The sequence below is a fragment of the Ovis canadensis genome, chromosome 15 (assembly GCF_042477335.2).
Source record: "Ovis canadensis isolate MfBH-ARS-UI-01 breed Bighorn chromosome 15, ARS-UI_OviCan_v2, whole genome shotgun sequence".
NCBI classification, from domain to species: domain Eukaryota; kingdom Metazoa; phylum Chordata; class Mammalia; order Artiodactyla; family Bovidae; genus Ovis; species Ovis canadensis.
The window spans coordinates 86899050-86915113 of record NC_091259.1 but is presented as its reverse complement, the minus strand read 5'-3'; the positions used below and the strand labels follow the sequence as shown (position 1 = coordinate 86915113).

The 16064-nt window shown below is 38.8% G+C and overlaps 1 pseudogene; it reads right to left on the bottom strand.

The window, feature by feature from the left end:
* Positions 1–8443: 8443 nt before the first annotated feature.
* Positions 8444–15045, bottom strand: LOC138420222 (olfactory receptor 5M5-like; annotated as a pseudogene).
* Between the last annotated feature and the right edge of the window lie 1019 nt (positions 15046–16064).

Sequence of the window (16064 nt, the reverse complement as noted above, 5' to 3'; positions counted from 1 at the left end):
ACAAAATAATTAAGTTGGGCAAGTTTTATGCTTTCCAACTTTTTCAGATTCGATAGAATAAGAACTTTCCAGATGAATAGCTGGAATTTTCCTTCACTTTGTTCAAAAAATATATTTTTGAACAGTTCTGACAGTTGGCCAGCTTTTAAATTCTCCAGCCATTAGCATCCGGTTAGAATATTTTATAGAGAATTTCCCACTGCTTGGAGTTGGCAGTGAGGAAGATTCTCTCTTCCTGGTCTCAGTTTTGGTTTCACTGTGGAACCTGAGGGCCAAGATTCTTGGCTCAAAGAGGAATAAGCAGAAATGAAATGGTGGCCCAGGGATATCTTACATGAGTCAGTTAGCGACTTAAGGTGGTCACTTGAATGCAAACTAGTTTTGCATTAAATTGATTGCAGTGTGGCTTTAAGGCTAGACTGAACCTGCAAAGGAAGACTGACTCTATGAAGTCTGAGCTGACCTGTTTTCAGACTCCTTGGGTTTCTTCTTTATGCCTGGTATTCTAGCTACACATTGATCTGCAAGGCCATGTGTTTTCAAAACAGTTTATTTTTTGCTTAAGAAAGCTAGAGTTGACTTCTGTTTTGGCAAGAAATAAAGAAAAAAACATACTAGCAGTGACAATACTAGTGTTTGCTTTTCTATGTAGACGTCATCTATATTTACTAAAAGTCTGCACTTTTCCAGTCACTGGCATTTCTCTTTTTCCATCTAGTTATTTATAAATCATAAGTCTAATGTTGGTACCATACATGATTAAACAAATAAGTAGGCTTTTGATGGTTATAAATACATGTAGAATAAAGAAATCTACCTACCAATGGGGGAAGAGCTGTCTTCAGAAAGAATATCAATGGCTCTTCTGAGGAATGATGAAGACCTAATTTATATCATTTGTAAGTTGATACCATTTTCCTAAGAGACTGCACAAACAAGTGAGGGTGAAATAATTACTTTCTAAGATAATTATTCTTCAATACATGAATTCTCTGGAGAAATAACAACTGGGTACAAGGCAGATTTCCCATGGGACCCAACCTTCAGACTCAATATTTTTCTTCTTGCATTGGGAAGTCCACACCATAGTATTGATGTCTGCCATGGATGAGCATACTACATTATATTTGCCATAATATTAGCTTAATGCAATTTCTTCCACCCCATTATCATAACTTTGTGTCACAATGTGCTACTACTTTACTTAGTGTTATGGATTGAATCGTGTTCCTTTATAATCCATATATCAACATCTCTACTGTCAGTACTTCAGAATATGTCTGAATTTGGAGATAGCATCTTGAAAGAGTAAATTAAAGTGCCATGAGTTCATATGAGTGGGTCCCAACTCAAGATGACTGCTGTCTTTCTTATTATTTTTTTAAGAGTTTAGTACATAGAAACTCACGAAGGATAGAGCACCTACAAACACAGGGAAATGACAGGCATCTGCAAACCAGACAGAGGCTTCAGAATGAAACAAACCCTACTGACGCTTTGATCTTGAATTTATAGCCTCCAAAGTAGGAGAAAATCCATCTCGCTGGTTTAAGCCTCCCAGTGTGTGGTACTTCGTTATGGCAGCCCTAGCAAATTGATATGCTCTGTGTTTTACAAACAGAATGCTTTGATACTGGAATGAAGCTTTCCTTCTTTGCAGACTAGTGTCATTTTTATATATGTTTAATCTTTATAGTGAAGTTTAATACACACATGCAAAATATACACAGCACAAACACGTACAGCCTAATGAACTGTTAACACAGTAAGCAAACTTATAAGACCTGTTTCAAAAGCAAGGAGAAGATTAACACTACTTCAGACCACATCTCACCTCCTTTCTCAGTTACTATCCCTCAGGTTAGCTGCATCTTCACTTTTGATGGGCTTCCCCGGTCGCTCAGATGGTGAAGAATCTGCCTGCTGTGTGGGAGACCTGGATTCAATCCCTGGGTCAGGAAGATCCCCTGGAGAAGGAACTGACAACCCACACCAGCGTTCTTGCCTGCAGAATCCCATGGACAGAGAAGCCTGGCGGACCATGGGGTGGCAAAGAGTTGGACACGACTGAGCAACTACATGATGAGATGATGATGTGATCATTTGTATCACTGTAGATCACTTGTGTGGGTTTCTGAATTTTACATGACTGAAATCAAACAGAATATATTCTTCCATGTATTGTCTTTTAGTGAACTTTAGATGTCTGGTTATTGTGTGGATTATTGTCTTAGTTTGCTTGGACTGTTATAGTAAAAATACCATAAACAATAGCTTTTTTTTTTTTTTTTTTCCTGAGAGGTTAGTGGAACTCAGCTTTTGTTCAGTGATTTGGAAGACAAGGGCGATTCATGGAAATGCATATTAGGATCTTGACAAGAGGGAACTTGTCAACACAACACTAAATCTGTAAATAAATGGGGAGCCAAAGTGACAGCAAAGATAAAGAGAGGATAAATAACCTATTGGGCGCCCCTGGTGACTCAGCAGTAAAAATTCTACCTGCGATACAAGAGCTGAAGGATACTCAGGCTTGACCACTGGGTTGGGAAGTTACCATAGAGGAAGTCGTGGTAGCCACTTCAGTATTCTTGCCTGGAGAATTCAAGGACAGATGACCCTGGCTGGTTATAGTCTATAGGGTGGCAAAGAGTTGAACACAATTGAAGAGACTTAGCACATACGCAAATTACCAATTCATATATATATATATATATATATATATATATATATATATTTGCAAAGTGTATCCCCAGATGAAAGGAAGAACTACACATCTTAGTGAGGAATAAAAGTAGTCTGGGAAGGGGACTATCATTTGCCAGATTAACAATGGTGGCCACTCCTGTAGTCACTCTCTACCTTGGCTAAAAGACTTCATTGTTCTTCACAGAATTCTTATCTCAGAAATGTAACAAATAATGGCAATCTTACACCCCTCTTGTCACTACTCAGGTTTAAAGGATTTAAGGTTCCTATCTGTAACAAATTTCAGTTCAGTTCAGTTCAGTTGCTCAGTCGTGTCTGACTCTTTGCAACCCCATGGACTGCAGCACGCCAGGCCTCCCTGTCCATCACCAACTCCCGGAGTCCATACAAACTCATGTTCATTGAGTTGGTGAGGCCACCCAACCATCTCATCCTCTGTCATCCCCTTCTCCTCCTGCCCTCAATCTTTCCCAGTATCAGGGTCTTTTCAAATGAGTCAGCTCTTCACATCAGGTGGCCAATGTATTGGATTTTCAGCTTCAACATCAATCCTTCCAATGAGCACCCAGGACTGACCTCCTTTAGGATGGACTGGTTGGATCTCCTTGCAGTCCAGGGGACTCTCAAGAGTCTTCTCCAACACCAGAGTTCAAAAGCCTCAAATCTTTGATGCTCAGCTTTCTTTATAGTCCAACTTTCACATCTATACATGACTATTGGAAAAACCATAGCCTTGACTAGACGGACCTTTGTTGGCAAAGTATGTCTCTGCTTTTTAATGCGCTGTCTAGGTTGGCTGCTGGGAGCCAGCATGAGGAACTCCGCCCATGGCAAAGGTCATGAGGAAGGAGGCTTCGGAATACGCAAAGGTGGGATTGAGCCTCAGGAAACCCCCTGTTCTCGAGCATCTACCCCCCAAACCAGAGTCTGCCTATTTTACTGTTTTACACTCTCACCTACACCTCTGACTTTATGGGGGGCTCTCCCCCATCACCTCTCTCAGAGAAGGAGTTAACCTACAGCTCCAGTTATGAAAATTCCTGGGCATGACAAGGGTGTCTTAGGTGAAACCTCTCTGCTGGCAGACTAGCTTGTGTGACAGGATTATCCACACTCTTGCTACTAAGTACATAATTGTTTACAATCTCTCAACCATAAACAGCACAGACAGTTTTGAGTATTTTGAAAGTCTTAGTTAGCATTGGGTTTTTCTAAAGATAAAAATCATGTTGGTGAAGGGTTTTTCATTTATTGGGCCAATGTTTGCTGCTAAATCCCCTGCCCTTATACATGTTAATGCATATATAACTAGCATATAGGAGAAATAAGTATTAACCTTTAAGATTAATCATGTTAACCTTAGGCTAAGTAAATTCTTTTCTTAATTGTAACACACTACACCCTCACCCTATAGGAATGCAACTTTATCTGGTACTCTGGAGGGTGGTGCCTGGTTTAAGAAAAATCACCCCTGGAAAATTAGTTTTTTTGTTGACTGACCGTTATCAGAAAGAAAGGATCATAATGTCAGCAGGCCTCATGGCCAGAAGATGATGTAAAACCCCTAAGACCTTTTCGTATACATTTATATGAAACACCTGATTTTGATAAAGGTCAGGACTGCTGACCCCCGTGTGACTTTAAAATTTTCATTTGTCTCTATGTGTAACAAAAGGTATATAAGCAAACCTAAAAATAAAGAAATCGGATCAGTTTCTGGAAAGACTGATTCCCCCGTGTCGTTCTTTCTTGTTCTTCGTTTTTCTGGCTGAATTCCCATCTGGAGCGTGGGTGCTTGCCAAGCCTGCTAATTTTGCCCTGGCTTTTAAGTTCCACATGAGAGGGAGCCCAAGGCGGGGCACCTGCCCATATTCAAGTGGGAGCCGGTGGCCTATGTATGTAGTGCAAGCTTCTTGTCTCGAAGCTTTATTGGTATCCCACATAAACCAAATTATTCAGCCTCTTTTTCTCCACTAATTTTCCTACCACACTATTTCTTTCTAATCTCCCTCTATATCTTTAATTAAGCAATTAATTCCTAGGACGCTGACTCCATCCCCACTTCGAATTACCCTGGATCCACCGGGGCTGGACCCTGACAGTTGGTCACAACTTTCCTTCCAAGGAATAACAAATTTAATCCAACACATATTAGCAACACATTCCCATCCCACCTCATGTGATCCTGTGTACAATTTCTCAGTTTTCTATCCATTATTGATGCCCCAGGCATGATCAAGCTATTCTACTTCCATCAATTGCCTCTTATTGCTTCTTTCTTTAGAAAATGCCTTTGCAACCATCCTCTATCTTTTTGAAATTCTACTCAGTTTCCAAAGCCTAGCTCTTTCCTAAAAGTCTTTTTCAGAATTAATTTTTCTATCTCTTCACAAAACAATTTAAAAAAATTCATTAACTGCTTCCCTTGTCCTAGAAAGTCTTATAGCAAATAAATATGAATTTTTTTCATAAATAAACATGGCAGTGGGTGTATATTTAATCCTTTTTAAAGCCTACAATTTCTACCTTTTGAGAAATCTTGATAACTTTGTGTTGAGTAAGTTAATACATGACCATGAATACATTTTTATCAGATATTTTATCAGTTGAGCTGTGAAATAAGAGGAAACTTTACCTCAACATAGTCTTGCCTAGGTAAACAAGCTTCCATTAAGGTCTTCAAATAGAGGAAGTTTTCTAGGAAAAAATCCATTTTTTAAATAATAGATTACTCAACCCAAGATCATCAAAATAAACAATAATTTTAACTATGTTGCAATTTCCAAATCAATGACTACTTTTACATGTATTCTGATTTTCAAAGCTCAGTAATGAGTATTGTATTTCTTTAAAACTCAGGAAAATTTATTCAACAATTAAATTTTCATTGAACATATACTTGTAGAATGTGAGATAGATGAGTTTAAAAATAAGAAATCAAGGCTTCAGAGCCAAGGGTTTTAAATAAGTCACTGATATAAATAGTAGTCTTGACTCTGGATTGAATATTCTTAAAAATTTATAATATTTTATTTTATTATTCAAATAAAACAAACTAAAATCATGTTTACAATATCCCATAGAAAAATATAATCAAATATGAGCCATGCAAATTTTTCAGGTAGTGATATTTCATGCTTATGAATAAAGAAAAATATGCAGTAATTCAACTTTGGTATTCTTTATATTCTTTCTAAATATTTGGCAGTTCAAATGAAGAATCACAAACATATAGGAGAGACACTACTTCAATTTTACTATTCATTCTTCCCAGGAAGTACCATATTCATAAGAGGATTAAAAAGCGGGGATATCTTTCTGGTTTTCAAATATTAAAAAGATGGAAAAGTCATTTGCAAAAATGTAAAATTTTGAGATTACCATATATTCCTATTCATATTTTGCAGTACGAATATGGTCTATAATAAATAACAGTTTCATTTGATCTTAGTAATTACAAAGTGGCAAGACACCGTAATGTTGCTCCGTATCTCCGGCTCTGAAGAAAACAATTGTGATGCTGTGTACAAATCTATGAAAATCACATATGTAGGCAATGGTAGCCACATAAGTGTATATTTTGGAACTAATGAAAAATACATGAAATTGACATGAAAAGTATGTAATTATATGGATGTAATGGTCACAGAGAGCAGCAGAACTAAACCTTGAGTTACCAGAAACGTAATCAGATTATACTCTTCAAATAAGTTGGACAAGTAAATGACCTTTTTAAACAAAATTTTAACCTGAAAGTGTGAAATTGACAGATTGGCAAAGTGACAGGATGATGGTGTTAATCTCAAAGTTAGGTCTAAATTTTCAACAAGAAGGAGAATACAGGAAAATAGGAATAAGATGAAGAAGAAAAGTTGCAAAATTAAATAACTGGTCAGTTTCAGGAGGCTAAAATCCTTCTTTTTTGTCTGATTTATTCAGAATATTTCCAGATGAATTCTTCTGTTTAAGAAAATAAAAATAGGTTTAATACACATGAATAAATTATACACATTGATGATACCATCAGTATGTTAACATGATGTCTAATTCTTTTTATAAGACTTAAATTGTAATTTCCACTTTGCAAAAGTTCTCTATACTTCTATCTATCTATCTTCTATCTATCACATACTTATTAAGAAACACTGACTATATAAGTGGGGAAAACCGCTAGACCATTCAGGTATGACCTAAATAAAATCCCTTATGATTATACAGTGGAAGTGAGAAATAGATTTAAGGGCCTAGATCTCATAGATAGAGTGCCTGATGAACTATGGAATGAGGTTCGTGACATTGTACAGGAGACAGGGATCAAGACCATCCCCATGGAAAAGAAATGCGAAAAAGCAAAATGGCTGTCTGGGGAGGCCTTACAAATAGCTGTGAAAAGAAGTAAAGTGAAAAGCAAAGGAGAAAAGGAAAGATATAAGCATCTGAATGCAGAGTTCCAAAGAATAGCAAGAAGAGATAAGAAAGCCTTCTTCAGTGATCAATGCAAAGAAATAGAGGAAAACAACAGAATGGGAAAGACTAGAGATCTCTTCAAGAAAACTAGAGATTCCAAGGGAATATTTCATGCAAAGATGGGCTCGATAAAGGACAGAAATGGTATGGACCTAACAGAAGAAGAAGATATTAAGAAGAGGTGGCAAGAATACACAAAAGAACTGTACAAAAAAGATCTTCATGACCCAGATAATCATGATGATGTGATCACTAATCTAGAGCCAGACATCTTGGAATGTGAAGTCAAGTGGGCCTTTGAAAGCATCACTATGAACAAAGCTACTGGAGGTGATGGAATTCCAGTTGAGCTATTTCAAACCCTGAAAGATGATGCTGCACTCAATATGCCAGCAAATTTGGAAAACTCAGCAGTGACCACAGGACTGGAAAAGGTCAGTTTTCATTCCAAACCCAAAGAAAGGCAATGCCAAAGAATGCTCAAACTACCGCACAATTGCACTAGTCTCACATGCTAGTAAAGTAATGCTCAAAATTCTCCAAGCCAGGCTTCAGCAATATGTGAACCGTAAACTCCCTGATGTTCAAGCTGGTTTTAGAAAAGGCAGAGGAACCAGAGATCAAATTGCCAACATCTGCTGGATCATGGAAAAAGCAAGAGAGTTCCAGAAAAACATCTATTTCTGCTTTATTGACTATGCCAAATCCTCTGACTGTGTGGACCACAATAAACTGTGGAAAATTCTGAAAGAGATGGGAATACCAGACCACCTAACCTGCCTCTTGAGGAATCTGTATGCAGGTCAGGCAGTAACAGTTAGAACTGGACATGGATCAACAGACTGGTTCCAAATAGGAAAAGGAGTACGTCAAGGCTGTATATTGTCACCCTGCTTATTTAACTTCTATGCAGAGTACATCATAAGAAATGCTGGACTGGAAGAAACACAAGCTGGAATCAAGATTGCCAGGAGAAATATCAATAACTTCAGATATGCAGATGACACCACCCTTAAGGCAGAAAGTGAAGAGGAACTAAAAAGCCTCTTGATGAAAGCGAAAGAGGAGAGTGAAAATGTTGGCTTAAAGCTCAACATTCAGAAAACGAAGATCATGGCATCTGGTCCCATCACTTCATGGGAAATAGATGGGGAAACAGCTATTCCTTCCAATGGAAGCTGCTCCTTACCGTGCATGAGGTATATCTCCTCACCTCTCCCCTCCTGACCTTGAACGTGAAGTAGCTCCTCTCAGCCCTCTTGCATGGTCACAGCCTGGCACTCTCGGCCACCGCACCGACCTCGGACGTTGGGTAGCTCCTCTCGGCCATTCCTGCACCATCACAGCCTGGCACTCTTGGCTTCTGCCCCTGACTTAGGGCATGGGGTAGCTCCTCTTGGCTGCCGCCCCTCGGGCATGGTGTCCTCCCAGCTTCTGCCCCTGACCTCGGACGTGGGGTAGCTTCTCTCAGCCACACTTGTGCGCCGTCAGAGCCGCCCACGATAAAGGATACTAAACTAAAGGATGGTTTAGTAGATTAAAAAAAAAAAGCAATAAACTTGGAAATCAAATATATTTGAAATTCTCTTCTAAGTTATGTGATTTTATGTTAGTAATCTGTAGTCTCTGTATGCTTATCTCTAAATTAGGGACTATAATACTGAAATAATAATATTGGTGATAACATTAAGTGAAACAACAGATATTAAGTTGGCCAGAAAGATTCGTTCTGGTTTTCTGCAACATCTTATGGAAGAACTCGAACGAACATTTTGGCCAAACCAATATTAAAACAGTGCCTAATCTTTGAAAAGTATGATTATTTCTCTCTCTCTCCTCCATGTGTACATGTGTGAGTGTGAAAGTCGAAATATTCTTCAAGTATCCACTACTCCAAAGAAAATATGTAGGAATAAAAATATTAGACTTATAGCATTACTGTTCCCTGGAATATGCAACTATTTGTTTAAATACACCAGGACTGGTTTTCATTAAAGAAAACTATCAGTTAGAGCCACTGATCTTTCTGATAGGTGGGAATGAAAATGTAACTATTTTACCACAGTTATTGCTCCTTAGGAAAGTGCCTCAGATAGGCAGATAATACCGCTCTAATGGCAGAAAGTGAAAAGGAATTAAAGAGCCTCTGGATGAGGGTTAAAGAGAAGAGTGAAAAAGCTGGCTTGATTTGAGAGAATAGCACTGAAACATGCATATTATCATATGTGAAACAAATCGGCACTCCAGGTTCGATGCTTGAGACAGGGTGCTCAGGGCTGGTGCACTGGGATGACCCAGATGGATGGGATGGGATATGGAGGGGGGTGGGAGGGGATTCAGAATGGGGAACACATATACACCCATGGCTGATTCATGTCAATGTATGGCAAAAACCACCACAATATTGTAAAGTAATTAGCCTCCAATTAAAAAAAAAAAAGAAGCTGGCATGAAACTCAACATTCAAAGAACTAAGATCACAGCATCCAGTCCCATCACTTTATGGCAAATAGAATTTGAAAATAAGTGACAGACTTTATATTTTGGGGATCCAAAATCCCTGTTGATGGTGACTGCATCCATGAAATTAAAAGACACTTGCTCCTTGGAAGGACAGCTATGACCAATCTTAACAGCATATTAAAAAGCAAAGACATCACTTTTCTGACAAAGGTCCATATAGTCAAGGCTATGGCTTTTCAAGTAGTCATGTATGGATGTGAGAGTTGGATCATAGAGAAGGCTGCATGTCAAAGAATTGATGCTTTTGAATTGTGGTGCTGGTGGAGATTCTTGAGAGTTCACTGGACAACAAGGAGATCAAACCAGTTCATCCTAAAGGAAATCAGTCCTGAATATTCATTGGATGGACTGATGCTGAAGCTGAAGCTCCTAAATTTGGCCATCTGATGCAAAGAGCAGACTCTTTGGAAAAGACTCTGATGCTGGAAAAGATTGAAGGCAGCAGGAGAAGGGGCCAGCAGAGGATGAGATGGTTGGATGACATGAGTTTGAGCAAGCTCTGGGAGATGGTGAAGGACAGCGAAGCCTGGTGTGCTGCAGTACCTGGGGTAGCAGAAGAGCGTGGCAGAGGATGAGATGATTAGATAGTGCGACAACAACTTATGAAAGTAGTGGGTGAAATCCTCTTAAGCCTTAAACTTGTGTGCATGAGTGCATAAATATGAGAACCATATTGCTAGTGTCAGTCATAAATATCAGTGACAACGTGGGTCACCTGAATTTCTGAACAGTACTGTTGGCTTAAAAATAATGCTTCCTCAGAGTCACTTGGTCCTTTCAAAAACTTTATTATATATGTAAAAATGGAGACACATACTTTGTTCATGTTCAAAATGGGCATTTTTTTAATGCTACAATCATTACTGAATCTCTATTTAGCATCAAACCTGGCTAGATTGTAAAGATAGAGACATGGACCTTTCTGTCACAACATTTGAAATAATAAAAGGGCTAGTTTTACACAACTGAATATGTTTGTATGCTTAAAACAACAGATCTCTAGATATTTAGGTAGAATTCAACAAGCTATAAATTGGATGTTAAAAGTTAAAAGATTAGTTATTTGTATGCATGTTTTAACAGAATTTATAGGCAATCTAACTTTCTTTTTTTTTTAGTTTTTTATTTTTTAAATTTTTTTTTTGATTTTTTTTTATTTTTTTTAATTTTAGTTTTTTATTTTTTAAATTTTAATATCTTTAATTCTTACATGCGTTCCCAAACATGAACCCGCCTGCCACCTCCCTCCCCATAACATCTCTCTGGGTCATCCCCATGCACCAGCCCCAAGCATGCTGCATCCTGCATCAGACATAGACTGGTGATTCAATTCACATGATAGTATACATGTTAGAATGTCATTCTCCCAAATCATCCCACCCTCTCCCTCTCCCTCTGAGTCCAAAGGTCCGTTATACACATCTGTGTCTCTTTCCCTGTCTTGCATACAGGGTCGTCATTACCATCTCCTAAATTCCATATATATGTGTTAGTATACTGTATTGGTGTTTTACTTTCTGGCTTACTTCACTCTGTATAATCGGCTCCAGTTTCATCCATCTCATCAGAACTGATTCAAATGAATTCTTTTTAATGGCTGAGTAATACTCCATTGTGTATATGTACCACAGCTTTCTTATCCATTCATCTGCTGATGGACATCTAGATTGTTTCCATGTCCTGGCTATTATAAACAGTGCTGCGATGAACATTGGGGTACATGTGTCTCTTTCAATTCTGGTTTCCTCGGTGTGTATGCCCAGAAGTGGGATTGCTGGGTCATAAGGTAGTTCTATTTGCAAATTTTTAAGGAATCTCCACACTGTTCTCCATAGTGGCTGTACTAGTTTGCATTCCCACCAACAGTGTAGGAGGGTTCCCTTTTCTCCACACCCTCTCCAGCATTTATTGCTTGCAGATTTTTGGATCGCAGACATTCTGACTGGTGTGAAGTGTTACCTCATTGTGGTTTTGATGTGCATTTCTCTAATAATGAGTGATGTTGAGCATCTTTTCATGTGTTTGTCAGCCATCCGTACGTCTTCCCTGGAGAAATGTCTATTTCGTTCTTTGGCCCATTTTTTGATTGGGTCGTTTATTTTTCTGGAATTGAGCTGCAGAAGTTGCTTGTATATTTTTGAGATTAGTTGTTTGTCAGTTGCTTCATTTGCTATTATTTTCTCCCGTTCAGAAGGCTGTCTTTTCACCTTGCTTATATTTTCCTTTGTTGTGCAGAAGCTTTTAATTTTAATTAGATCCCATTTGTTTAAACAATATCTAGTGATGAAAAGATTGAAGTGGTATGGGACAGCATAGAATTAATAACTATAAAAAACATTACTCTGCAAGAAATATTGAGCAAAAATAAGGTCTAAGGTGAAAAGGATGCTTTGAAATACAAATGAGAAAAAAAGGTGTCAGTTGAGGGGTAATAATATTTGTCATCCTACTTTTTTTGAAAGTAACGTCCAACACTGATTTTGTTCAGACCCTGCCTGGTCTGACATAATATTGAACTGGGACTTATGGGTATATTTTGATAGGTGCAAAAAGATGAACAAGTTCTTGTTTTGTGCAGTTATAAGACTCACTGCAATTTACTCAGAGTAAATGGATTCTTTCCTCTATAGCATCAGCCCTTTCATTCTCTTTATTATAGCACTTAACAAAATCTGTTGACTTGTATCTTTACAGTGTCATAAAACTGCAACACTAGTGTTCCTTGCAGTTTCACTGGTACACGAAGCTGTTCTTGGCTCATTGTAGATATCCACTAAACATTCCTCAACTTTGCCTGAGCTATGGAACTTCAAATCAACTAGTATTAATATTTGCATCTTTAACATTAAAATACTTACAGGTAAGTCACCATAATTAACCAACAAATTGGACATGTACAATTATATTTTTAAAAAAGAAAGGAAAAACAGAGACATTACTTTGCCAACAAAGGTCTGTCTAGTCAAGCTATGGTTTTTCCAGTGGTCATGTATGGATGTGAGAGTTGGACTGCGAAGAAAGCTGAGTGCCAAAGAACTGATGCTTTTGAACCATGGTGTTGGAGAAGACTCTTGAGAGTCCCTTGGACTGCAAGGAGATCCAAACAGTCCATTCTGAAGGAGATCAGCCCTGGGTGTTCTTTGGAAGGAATGATGCTAAAGCTGAAAATCCAGTACTTTGGCCAACCTGATACGAAGAGCTGACTCATTGAAAAAGACTCTGATGCTGGGAGGGATTGGGAGCAGGAGGAGAAGGGGATGACAGAGGATAAGATGGCTGGATGGCATCACTGACTCGATGGACATGAGTTTGGGTGAACCCCGGGAGTTGGTGATGGACAGGGAGGCCTGGCATACTGCGATTCATGGGCTCGCAAAGAGTTGGACACGACTGAGAGACTGAACTGAAGTGAACTGAATTGATTCTTTGTTTCAGCAGTTAATATGTAAAAATAAATTGTTTGGAAAGTTTTACTTCCCATTATGGCCTAAGGAGGAAAATATCTTTTGAAAATGACTGTCACAGGTGGAGAAAAATAAATAGATGTCAGTCATGGACATGAGGGTACCATCATACATTGTCTCCTCAAATGTATTATCAGAAGTTGTGATCACATTCTTCTAAACCATGTGTTCAAAGCGCCTGCATGGTAAGTACCACAAAATTATAAACTACTAAAATTTAGCTCACCATAGACAATATGTGTTATTAACAGTTTTGTGTGTGTGTGTATATATATATATATATATATATATATATATATATATATATATATATATGTGGCCATAGCATACATTGATTTGTGGATATAGACAAATATTCTGGAATTATAAAGATTTGTTAATAGTGGTAAATTTGAGAATTGAGAATGGAAGATCAGAGTGGGACAAAGAAAAGGAAGTCTTTTACTTTATATTCTTTTAGAGATTAACTGTTTTACTATGAGATTGTGTGCTTTTTATTATAAAATTAATGTATATATACAGATATAAACATAAACATGAAATACCTACAAATATAATGCCCAACCTTCTACATGATTCCCTGGTTTCTCAGATTATAGAGAGTCTGCCTGCAATGTGGGAGACCCAGGTTTAATTCCTGGGTCAAGAAAATTCCCTGGAGCAGGAAATGGCAACCCATTCCAGTAATTTTCCTGAAAAATCGCATGGATGGAGGAAACTGGTGGGCTACAGTCCATAGGGTCACAAACAGTCGGACATGAACAAGCGACTTCACTCACTTTACACACAATGGACACGTGTCACATGTGAAATTGCAAATTGAGTCTTTAACTATTCTGTCATAGCTTATAGCTTTTAATCATGGATTTAAAATTAACATTTCAGTAATCAAGTTAAACTTGGGTCCAGTTCCCATAAATACAGCTTTTATTTAATATGTAGAGAAAAAGACACTGCAATTTTAGGTCATTTCTTCTGATATGTTTCTGAAAAGCTTGTTTCACATTCTTGTTCCTCAAACTATAAATGATGGGGTTCAACATAGGGCTTACAGAAGGGTAGAAAAGAGCAATGATTTTAGACCGTTCCACTGACTGGTCTGTGGGAAGTCTAACGTACATACAGAACAGGCTCCCATAAAACGCAGTCACTGCCTCCAGATGGGACCCACAGGTGGAAAAAGCTTTGTGCCTGCCTTCAGCAGAGCGCATCCTCAGGATGGCAGTGAGAATGAAGATGTAGGAGATGAGGGTTACGAGAAGAATTGGAGAGGTTAAATCCGGCCATCAGAAACATGGATGTCTCCTAATGTAAGTGTCAGAGCAGGAGAGTCGAATGAGGGGTGGATCAGAGAAATAGAAGTGATTAATGACATTGGAGCCACAGAAGGTCAAGTGGTGTGTCCACATGCTTTCCATCAGGCCACTAAGAGCCCGTAGGTATATGGACCAGCAATCAGGTGAATGCAGACCCCCTCGGACATCTTGCTGCTATAAATCGAAGGATTACAGATGGCCATGTACCTATCATAAGCCATCACAGCTAGCATGTAGTATTCAGTAATCACCATGGCAATGAAAAAATAACACTCGATTAAACAAGCAGTGTAGGAACTTTTTTTTTTTCTCTGATAAGAAGTTCACCAACGGCACAAATCCAAGCAGGGAAAACTGGCAAGAAAGGAGTACATAGGGGTGTGGAGGCATAAATCTATCCTGATCAATAGCAACATCCCAACGTTCCCTCCCATGGTGATCAGATAGTTCCCCAGGAACAGCACAAAGGGAATGGGCTGAAGATCTGGACGATCTGTTAATCCTAAGAGAACAAAGTCAGTCACCAAGGTGGAATTTCCTCTGCCCATTGTCTTAGATGCAAGCATTGTTCATTTAGATAAATTAAAATAAGAAGTAAATGAGAAGCCCATCATACATGTCTTCTCTCTCTTTCTTTTATTCCTTTTCTCTCTTTCTTCTACCCTCAGTTACCTTCATACATAGCTATTATCAGACATGGTCTAAGACTGTAGGAGGTAAGACTTTTAATAGGTCATAACCCATAATATTGTCACCCTGCTTATTTAATTATATGCAGAGTACATCATCAGAAACCTTGGACTGGAAGAAACACAAGGTGGAAACAAGATTGCCAGGAGAAATATCAATAACCTCAGATATGCAGATGACACCACCCTTATGGCAGAAAGTGAAGAGGAACTAAAAAGCCTCTTGATGAAAGTGAAAGAGGAGAGTGAAAAAACTGGCTTAAAGCTCAACGTTCAGAAAACGAAGATCATGGCATCCGGTCCCATCACTTCATGGGAAATAGATGGGGAAGCAGTGGAAACAGTGTCAGACTTTATTTTTTTTGGGCTCCAAAGTCACTGCAGATGGTGACTGCAGCCATGAAATTAAAAGACGCTTACTCCTTGGAAGAAAAGTTATGACCAACCTAGATAGCATATTCAAAAGCAGAGACATTACTTTGCCGACTAAGGTCTGTCTAGTCAAGGCTATGGTTTTTCCAGTGGTCATGTGTGGATGTGAGAGTTGGACTGTGAAGAAGGCTGAGCGCTGAAGAATTGATGCTTTTGAACTGTGGTGTTGGAGAAGACTCTTGAGAGTCCCTTGGACTGCAAGGAGATCCAACCTGTCCATTCTGAAGGAGATCAGCCCTGGGATTTCTTTGGAAGGAATGATGCTAAAGCTGAAACTCCAGTACTTTGGCCACCTCATGCGAAGAGTTGACTTATTGGCAAAGACTCTGATGCTGGGAGGGATTGGGGGTAGGAGGAGAAAGGGACGACCCAGGATGAGATGGCTGGATGGCATCACGGACTCGATGGACGTGAGTCTGAGTGAACTCCAGGAGTTGGTGATGGACAGGGAGGCCTGGTGTGCT